The sequence below is a fragment of the Alosa pseudoharengus genome, unplaced genomic scaffold, assembly GCF_046254945.1.
Source record: "Alosa pseudoharengus isolate Yale_2024_CS ecotype anadromous, Long Island Sound unplaced genomic scaffold, YU_APseudo_1.1 YU_APseudo_1.1_scf_20, whole genome shotgun sequence".
Classification (NCBI taxonomy): Eukaryota; Metazoa; Chordata; class Actinopteri; order Clupeiformes; family Clupeidae; genus Alosa; species Alosa pseudoharengus.
In genome coordinates this window covers 4,158,756-4,169,667 of record NW_027468664.1, presented here as the reverse complement: position 1 = coordinate 4,169,667, position 10,912 = coordinate 4,158,756, and positions in this window count along the sequence as shown.

The following is a 10,912-nucleotide window of genomic DNA, read 5'->3' as shown; positions in this document are numbered from 1 at the left end:
AGCCTGTATTTCTCCACCAGGGATAAAAAATAAAATAAAAACCCTCATATACATTGGGTCACTGTGGAAAACTTAAATTATGCCTTAGTCAATATGACTGAACACAAAAAATGATGCTGCTTGCCTTGTAATATATTTTCAATCCATTTTCAGTGATTGTTTGAGGTACACTCAAGAGTACTGTTGACATCATGGCCCAGAGGCATAAAATATGTGAACATGTCATGTGCAAATAAAAAAAAACATTACTGTACTTGATGTGTATGTAATGTACAGATATATTGTATCTTCATTTGAATGATGATTGTTTGAACTGTGAGTTACCAAACACTCTTTTGTCTCATTGTGAACACATTCTTTGCTTTTCTGATTAAATATGTCATTGTTGACGGGATTACTAACTGAACTATTGACATTGACTGCACCTACACACAGATCTGGTAATGATCGCAGACAGAGGCATGATCCGGTGATGGTGCCCATTTAAAATACCCATTTAAAAACATAGCGTACCATAGTGTAAATGGTCTGATGATTATGGTTTCCAATATATTGATGGTCCATGGAGTGCTGTAAATGTGTATTTGAACCCAAATGACTCTTGAACAGAACACGTGTCTCTGTATTGTACTGAATATTAAAATGTGATAGTTGAGAATATTGAATGAGGTGTTATATCAATTTCAATTCAATTTCAATTTATTTGTAAGGGACAGTGTGCAATTAAAACATAAATGTAAACATTTGATGCATTGCACCAGAGTTAGCCTTGGGCTAATTTACATCTGTAGTCCCACAGAAAGCACAAATACAATATTCAGGGGTAACTAACATCTGGCAGATATCATATATTGCATTTCTCACATGCAAAGTCTATTTCAGTGCTTCAAAAAAGGTTGTATTCATTTCAACTGTATTCCATGTCAGTGCTATGGTACACAATAAAAATCTGAAGACTAAAGATCTAAATGAAATGGCAGTTGTGTCATGAGCTATGGGACAAATGGAAAACAAGATGTGCAGTCCTCTGTCAGTGAAGCTGACACTTCCACACACAATCTCCTAGAACTACACTCTCACTCCACACCGGCTGACCTGTAGTCACGTTTTAAAAGACGGACAACACAGCAATGGCAGTGTACATTAAGCGCCAAGGTGGGCTACACTCTCCGCAGCTTTGCCACCTGGTGAAGAGGCAGGGGCAGCACGCATCTGTTGTCATATATGCAATTCATTTGCCTGCTGCAAAGAACGTTGGTGTGGTTTGCTGTCGCCTACACCAGATGGAATGGTGGCTGAACACGTAGGTTCTGGCCGAGATATGGCAATGCTTCTGTGTGGCACATCAAGGGAGATGACCCACTGCACACAACAACACACTCCGGTGGCAGACTCCCTGCATATACTGTGCAAACTTCGCCTTTCTGCGAGGGAGATGACCCACTGCGCGATGTGGCTCTCGATTCACAACGCCCTTATGCTCCTATACGTTTCCCCCCATTCACACTCATTTGTACAACTGGACAGAGTACGCTCGGACGGCCACTTGGTGATCCTTATCGCTCTGCACTGGCCGACCCAGATATGGATGTCGGACATCAGGTGAATGCTTTGCAGCCAGCCTTGGCAGCTGCCAACACACAAAGATGTTCTGACACAGGCACACAGACTCAAATAAATGGCAACTGACCATCTGGCCCCTGGACAGGTGAGCTCGGACGGCCACTTGGTGATCTTTATCGATCTGCACTGGCCGACCCAGATATGGATGTCGGACATCAGGTGAATGCTTTGCAGCCAGCCTTGGCAGCTGCCAACACACAAAGATGTTCTGACACAGGCACACAGACTCAAATAAATGGCAACTGACCATCTGGCCCCTGGACAGGTGAGACTGATAATGATCGGGCTAGGCCCCTCAGTTGTTGAAGCGTTTCAGAATGCGAGAGCCTCATCTACACGGTCCATCTGCTATTTGAAGAGGGCAGCCAACTGGTGTGCTGACAATGATTGAGACTCAGACTCGATTAGTGTCTCATTGACTCTGTACTGACATTTTTACATGATCTGTTTGAACGGAGACATTCCATCTCTACCCTCAGTGGTACCCTCAGTATCTCCGCATGGCACGCAGGATGGGCAGACGAGGCATCAGGTGCACATCCCCTGGCGTCCGCTTTCCGCCGTCGCCAGCAGCGCCAATGCCCCTGTGGTGAGGAGAGTGCTTCCACTGAGCCGGTAGACAATATTGAGCTCAACATGATGTCCCTCAAAACTGCACTTTTACTGGCCTTGACATGGGTCAAGCATGTGAGCAACTTGCCGGCCCTATCAGTCAAGCGTATTTTTATGCAGTTTGCCATAGGTTTTGCGATTACCGGTATCTTACATCCTAACCCCCTCTACCAACCTAAGGTGCTGTCCCTCGGAGTAGAATCATTGGCCTGCCCGCTTTTCAGACGTCCAGCAGGTGGGACTTTGGCTGCACAAACTCTGGCCTGAGAGACCACTGCACGCTACCCACAAACAAACACGCCCCCTGCGTAAGACGGAACAGCTGTTCATCTGCTGACGGCAGTCGGTTGTGAGTCGCTCGCGTTGAGAAGTTCAGCATGCACCGACAGACGGCACCAGCCAATCAAGCCAATCGACGGACGGCACCAACCAATCAAATTACGGTTATACTTCAAGTCATTTGCATAGCTACCGTCGGGAACACCCACTGGCATGTGTTGACGGAATGCAACTGTGTGTAGAAGCCATGAGGCTCTCTGTGATGCGCACCACGTGTGAGCTTCATCCTGCGTCAGCGCGTTGACACTTCTCATCCAGCATCACGACTCTGCTGCGAGCAGACACCTGTGCGCTAGGTGCGGTTTCATGTGTGAATGAGAGATGCCTCTGGTACAGTAGCACGTGTCTGGCTGTGCACCGTTGAGCACCTTATGAGCCTGCCGATAGGCTGCCGTGAGCTGACAGCACAGCCATGACCAAACACCAGCGCTTGTGAGTATTCTGCTTGTTTTACATTGTAAAATTGCCACATTGCCACTGTGCACTTGGAAAGGTCTCTTGCGTGAATGGTATATAAGTATAGTATATATACTCTTTTGATCCCGTGAGGGAAATTTGGTCTCTGCATTTATCCCAATCCGTGAATTAGTGAAACACATTCAGCACACAGTGAACACACAGTGAGGTGAAGCACACACTAATCCGGCGCAGTGAGCTGCCTGCAACAACAGCGGCGCTCGGGGAGCAGTGAGGGGTTAGGTGCCTTGCTCAAGGGCACTTCAGCCGTGCCTACTGGTCGGGGTTCGAACCGGCAACCCTCCGGTTAGTCCGAAGCGCTGACCAGTAGGCCACGGCTGCCCACCTCCAGCAGCGTGCTTCCGGCTGCACACCGTTGAACACCGTCCCGACCAGTAAGGTACCGCTCCTACCACTGCAGGCAGACACTAGCTCTATCAGTGTGCACTTCAGGGGCGTCACTAGACCTTATTCACTGGGGCACGTGCCTTAGTAAAAGTCTCCAGTGCCCCAGTAAAATTCTAGCGCTGATCTCGCTGGAAACGGCATTCATGAGCGCATCTCCATGCCTGCTTTAGTCATGACTCGAGCCTGTCACTTACCAGCCAATAAAAAAAAAAAAGGAAAAAAGAAAGGGGCCATAATAGCCAATCAGGAAATAGCACCTCTGTAGCTGGGTAAGATTGAAAGCAACAACCAATGAAAATCGTTCACATGATTCTTTCGAGTGTTTCGTTGTACACACACATACACAGTGGAAACTGTTGCAAATTCACAACTTGTTTGACAAGTTGATCGCTGTTAGAGAATGTTGCCCACATAATTAGCATCTGTTTTTCAATGCTTAGCGTCATTGTAGCCTACATTTAGCAACAGTTTACCAGCTTGTGCTCTCTCCCTCACACACACACCATGCGTAGACTGCATGCACACATGCGGACAATTAATAATGATACGTATACTGTAGAGAAAGTCCTGTAAAAGTAGCCTATACTGTTTGTGAAGCTGTCCTACTGTAAAACTAAACATAGCCTTCTGATAAACTATTCAGAGATGGACATCATAAAATTCTTCCTGAACAGAGGCAGAGGGAGAGGAACAGTGAGGAGATGAGGAGGACGAGGGAGGTATGATAATTGCCCACATTAACGGTAACATTAACATTTATGCTGGTAATAGCCAGTGCTGTGATTTGATCAATGGTTTAATGGCAAACTTAAATAAGTTTGCTGCATTTGCAAATGTAGCCTATAATAATCAACACAGATATTTGCAAATGATCACCAAAAGTCAGTATGAAGGCTTTGGTATAGGCTATTTAAGCTACAAAGAACTATTGCCAGGATGACTATAGGACCCTTGCCTGGGAGGGAAGTTTATCTCAATTTTGACTAAAAAAGTCAGGAAAGACTATTAAATTCATGCAGTGAGTATAGGCCTACTTATGCCTATGTGTTTGGATGTTGCTGGATAGTGGCTGCTACAACAATTGAGGGAGAGAGTGCTGGAGGAGGAGGAGGAGGCGGAGGAGGAGAAGAAGGTCGAAGAGAAGGAGAAGAGAGGGGAGAAAGAGCACAGGCCAGGCAGTCAAGTACCAGGCAGGGTACCTGTAGGCTAGCCATTTATTTCATATTGCGCGCACAATTTTTTTTTTGTATTGGGAGTTGGGGGCCTGTGCCCCAGCAAAGCTCTAGGTCTAGAATCGCCCCTGGTGCACTTGTGCTATGTTGTTAAGTTATATTCTTCACCTTGTTGTGCGTACAACGCCCTCAATAGATCTGAAATGGTGGGTGCTTGGCCATCGTCGCCAATGAGGCGCTGTGGTGTACAGGGTACATTGATTAATGAGTGAACTCTCTGAGAGAGAAAACAAGATGTTAACCCTTTCCTGCCTCATTGGACCTGGCCTTAAGGATCGTCTCAGAGGCATTAGTGACTAGTAGGGTGCATCATCCGCCTCACTTTTTGAAAAACATTTGAAAATCAATCTGTCCCTAGAATAATTTTGTTCCATTAACAAAATAAAACTTCCATGAGAAATGTTATTGAATTCTATTGATGTTTAAGTGTCCCACCGAGCCTCTGAAGTTTCCAACTAAAGACGTCCATAAAGCTAGGCTGAAAATATCATTTTTTTCTTAAATAACGCCAAAAATAATGGGTCTGGCCCTACAGTATAATGTCAATGGAAGTTGAATATAAATATGGACTTTCCGCATCATTTGGTGTGGGTTGTGTGTCTCTATCTTTATTACTTCCTGAGATATGGCAGTAGTGGACATTTTGGGGGAAGCAGCCAGACCAACGGATTCCTTGTCTAAACTGAATTACTGAAGCTAAGCAGGTGTGGGCCTGGTTAATACTTGGATGGGAGACCTCCTTGGTAAAACTAGGTTGCTGCTGGAAGTGGTGTTAGTGGTGTTAGTGGTGTTAGTGGTGTTAGTGGGTGGTCAGTAGGTGGCACTCTTCCCGCTGGCCAAAAAGATCGATCCCAATGCCCCAGTGCAGTGACGCTGTACTGTAGGAGATGCAGTCCTTCGGATGAGATGTTAAACTGAGGTCCTGACTCACTGTGGTCATTAAAGATCCCATGGCACTTATCGCAAAGAGTAGGGGATTCCCCGATGTCCTGGCTAAATTTCCAACCTGGCACATTCAATCTGGCCCCCTAATCATCCTCCACTGTAATTGGCTCATTCACTCCCTCACTCTCCACCTCAATCTTGTGTGTGGTGAGCGTTCTGGCGCACAACGGCTGCCGGTCTATCACCCAGGTGGGTGCTACACATTGGTGGTGGTTAGCGAGGTCCTTCTTTCCATGTGAAGCACTTTGAGTGTTGAGAAAAGCGCTATATAAATGTAACATGCTTTTGTTGCTGGAAGATGCAATACAAATTGCCTTTGCCAGGCATTTTCAATAAACAGCATGAAAGTAAACTATCAATAAAAGCTTGCTGTCATGGGTTTTCCCAGTACCAAATTTGAAGGCTGGAAAACAATATATATGTGTCCCACCAAGTCAATGTAAAATACGCATCATGTTTGAAAGTTGCCGTTTATACTCCGATCAGTCATTATCACTTCACATTCACACGATATTTGCTGATTCCCACTTTGTTCTGTTTTCTGATGAACCATCCGAAAGGTACCACATGAAGCACCTGAGAACTTGACAAAAGTTTGGAAGACGGGATCCAGTGATAATCGAGTCATCCTGAACAAGGCCACTGCCCAAACCAAATATCCAAGATGATTGTCTTGTAGACAGAGTACATTTTGATGACTGTGGATTGGCATTAGGCTACTAATTAACTCTCCACTAAAAGCCATGTTGCAAGAAATGTCATGTAATCCTGTGTGATACAACTACTACTCTACACTAAACAAAACATTCCCACGCATGTAGCCTATATCTGATTTGGAATTATGAGATTTTTATAACACCATAGCAGTTAAAATAAAAGATTAATGATAAGTGTTACAATACACATTAAGGTGTTTTTCATCAAATAACATATTATTCAAAATAGAAAAGAAAAACGTTTTTCTGAGAAAAATCACTAAAATATGTATGACAACATAAAGAAACCCAATGTTTATCCAGTGAGCTGTGCTTTATGCCCTTAATATAGTTATTATTCAATTAACTACTGGCTAACAAATTGAAAATAGTGAAATAATGTGAAATATACCCCCATAGTCCCCCATATTGCCAGCCGATTTCCTGAATTTGGCAACAATTTCGACCATTCATAAAGGTTAATGGTGGGCCACCTAAATATTATCCAATTTACTTCAAAATTTACCAGGAATGTTTTTTTGCTCATTGGAACATAATAAGCATAGGGACAGATTAATTTGCATATGTCAAGGCGGATGATGCACCCTAGTGACTAGCCTACAAAACACTCCTGAAGATAATTTCCCATTGGTGTATTATTAAGGCATAAAATTCTCCAATGGTAAACTAAAAACAAAGAGATTATTTCAAGACAAACGGAGAGAAATAAGGCTTGCTAGTTGTCCACCATGAACAGAGGGTGATTGGATTTTTGTTGGATGAAAAGATGGAAAGCACAGACAATCGTGTTATTTCCAGGGGGAGCCCAATGCAATCACACAATTACAAAGATTATGTTCTCAATGGACAGGCCCCTGCCCGTGATACTCAGATTCAGCAAGTTATCACAAATCCAACAAAGTCCATAAAACACAAGGGGATGTCACACACACACACACACACACACACACACACACACAGTCTACTGGGACGCTGCTGTCTGGTCCTGATCTGATTACCGGTATGCATCAGAGAAAAAGGAGGAATGATATCAAACCAACCTCTACATAAATGTGACATTTATCATTGACATTTTAATCTCCCTTGAGTCGTCCTGCCACAGTGAAGGTGCTCTGTAGTGGGTTTTATATCACTCCTTTGTGCTGTGGCTTCATTTAAAAGCAAGCACAGCAGGAGAGACGCGTGCTGCCTGCCTGTGTGAGCTGTAGCGTGTAGAAGGTGTCTGCGCTTTTAGAGCTCAAAAATAGATGAAAGACTGGATTTCACCACCTTGGACCTCTAAGTAACCACGGAAACAAGGCAGAATGAATCCATGTAAAGGGCACTCTCCATCCTACTGTAAGTGCACTGGCCATCAGAATGTCCAGATCAGACACTTGACACTATCAATTTAGCACACTTCAAGCTCTGTATTGTAGCCTATGCTCCCATATATGGCCTCTGCGTGCTCTATGGAGCTCTAGGACACTCTACACAGATTGAGTGATGTTACATGATGTTAAGGCTGTTATGTAGCATTGCATTTAATTCATGTTTAAGAATGCTGTGGAGTGACCTTTTTTCCTGCCACATTTACACAGAGATCTTTAACTCAACTACTGGTAGAGCAACCTGTAGAGTATTGTGTGCTCATTTGACTAAAACGACTCTACATTTCACAGCCATGCGCTCACTTTAATGAAATTGTGCACTCATTGTAAGGATTTAATTCCCATGTTTTATTCACAGAGCCAAACTAGGCCAGCACAACAAACAAACTTGGGCTACTGAGCTGCACACAAGTTCCCAGAAGCAGGCCGTTGCACTACATGCACTAAGTAAGGTAGACACCAAGTTAAAACCTATCATTCACAAAACCCAACTCCAAGTACATAAATGGCTCAATATTGTGGGCTGCTGGATGAGGACGCTGTCAGGATGAGTCTACAAAGGTGGATTATTGCTTAGTAACACCCAGACATCCCAAGTCTCCTGGAGGTTCCGGGAGTCTCCCGCATATTGATAACGGCTCCCTGATGCCCGCAAATTAGATAAAATCTCCCGGAATCTAGAGCGAGCGAGCAAGAGTGCGCACACGAGACCGAAACTTCAAATCGTGTGTGCATCTGAGTGTAGCGCGCACACGACGGGGATAGAGAGAGAGAGAGAGAGGTAGTGCGTGTGTGCCTGTTCAACACAGAGAGCATCCTGATTGGCCTGTTTCATGTTCAGTTCAGTGGGAACAGGAGCGTCATGGCAGAGGCAGAGTGCCCCCCAAATAGGACCCATTTCACATCAGACTACACGAAAGTGTACCCTTGTCATAAGAGTTCAAAATAACGATAGTCTTGCATGCTGCACTGTTTGTAACAGTGACTTTAGCATTGCCCATGACGGGTTAAATGATTGCAAAAGACATGTTGAGGTGAGTTTAACAAGTGTCATTTCATGTGCATATTATTCAGGACTAGCCTACTAGATGGCTATTTGCCAAGGCTACATAAAGACCAAACTACCAAAATCTACATATTTTATTATCACAATTTCTAACTATAGGCCTTCCTTATTTGGTGTGCTGAGTAGAAACAATCAATTAACAAACATAGACTATCTATTCATCACTATTTCAGTATCTAAGAAGGCTAAAGTAATTTTTTATATATATTTTTTTTTTATTTATTTATTTATTTTTTTTTGGGGGGGGGGGTACCTCCCTGAAATGGCTTTTTGAGAAGTTATTTCCTGTTTGTTATCAGCTGATTGACATGAAACTACCCTCTTATTACTGATCTGTACAGTGAAGTACAGTACTACCAACAAGCACATGATTGAGTAGAATGAGTGCACGATTGAACAAAATGAGTGAACAGTATAACAAGGCCATGATTTAGTAAAACAAGAGTGCACATTTATTTAAATGAGCGCACTATATACAAATAAAATTTTGCAATGATGCCTCCTGGGCTCCGGAGTGGACGTTATGTGCAAGTTATGTGGACGTTATGTGCAGGTTATGTGGACGCTATGTGCAGGTTATGTGGACGCTATGTGCAGCAGAGATGGGAAGTAACGAAGTACAAATACTTTGTTACTGTACTTAAGTAGATTTGTCAGATATTTTTATTTTACTTTACTATTTATTTTTGAGGCGACTTTTTACTTTTACTCCTTACATTTTAACACGAAAATCAGTACTTTTTACTCCTTACATTTTACAAAACTGGCTCGTTACTTTAGTTTGAAATAATTTCAGTGGAGTTACCATTATTATTTTTCACGTCATCAATAGCGGATGGGAATATAGCCTATGTTGCACTTTACGTACCACTTCAAGATGACTCGACAGATTTGGGCGGCATTCATTCGTGGCAAATCGTTGCAGCTTGATGGCAGTAACGTTAACGTTAGCACGTAGTAGTATGTCTCAATTAAATTAGCTGTTGTGCCAAACTGTGCTGGAGAAGAAACACATTTATTTAGCATGACCAGCATTGTGTGGAATAGTGCAGTTGGTTAGGAGGACAGCTCAACAATAGATGCAAATTTGATATTTCATATTTAACCTGTACTATGATATACAGTGGGCTCCACAATTGTTGGCACACCATTGTTAAATATGAGAAAAAAGGGTTATAATAAATTCATCCTTTGAGAATAGTTTAATCTGACACAACAAAATGTTTACAAAAATCCAAGTAAATTTCCCTCATCGACAAATATTCCATATTGCATATTCCACAACTATTGGCACCCCTTGAAAATCAAAATCTTACTAATGCATTTTACTATATTTTTTATACATATATACAAACTATATTTTACTTTTGAACAAGCAATAATTAATCACTTCATGTCACACAGATAGGCCCACATTTAAGGTTAAACATAGTCATATGCCCTTAGTCATTCTTCAACATGGGAGAGACTAGATCAGTGATTCACAACTGGTGTGCCGATGCACACCAGAGTGCTGTGAGACAAAGCCATTTCATTTTGAGGAACCGGGTGTGTTTTTTGTACAGGCTCATGTCCTGTAGAGGGGTCTTTTAAATAAGCACAACACAATAGTTTACAGCAACAGAATAAATCTTTCCTAATCTCTGAATAATCTCATGTTTGCCTTTCTTTTGTGCTTTGCCTGGTGTTATAAAGGAACCCTATAAGCAGCTCAGTGAAAACTTAGTGTTATTGTGCACTTATCTGAAATGGCACAAGCTAATAAGTGTATCATAACAACATTTTTAGGCGATTTCCATATTGTTGTGTAACTTACTATTTCTATGTTTGGTTTTCCATGTGTAGATCTTAGCAGATGTGAATTCAACCTGGACTGACATTACCAATTGGACAGTGAAAAAGGACATGTCACCTTATCTCTCTTCCTTTTGACCTGATTGCAGAAGTAGGCCATGGTTATGGAACTGTACTCATATCAAGATATATAACCTTCAAATTAATTCAACTTTCATTCTTAAAGCAATACTGTATTGTGTCTTTCTGTGTTCAGGATATTACTCCTCATGTTTCCAATATGCACCTCTGTACAGATCATGATACACACTGTGATAACTCTGATAGGACTGGCTCAGTCTCCTTCCCTAT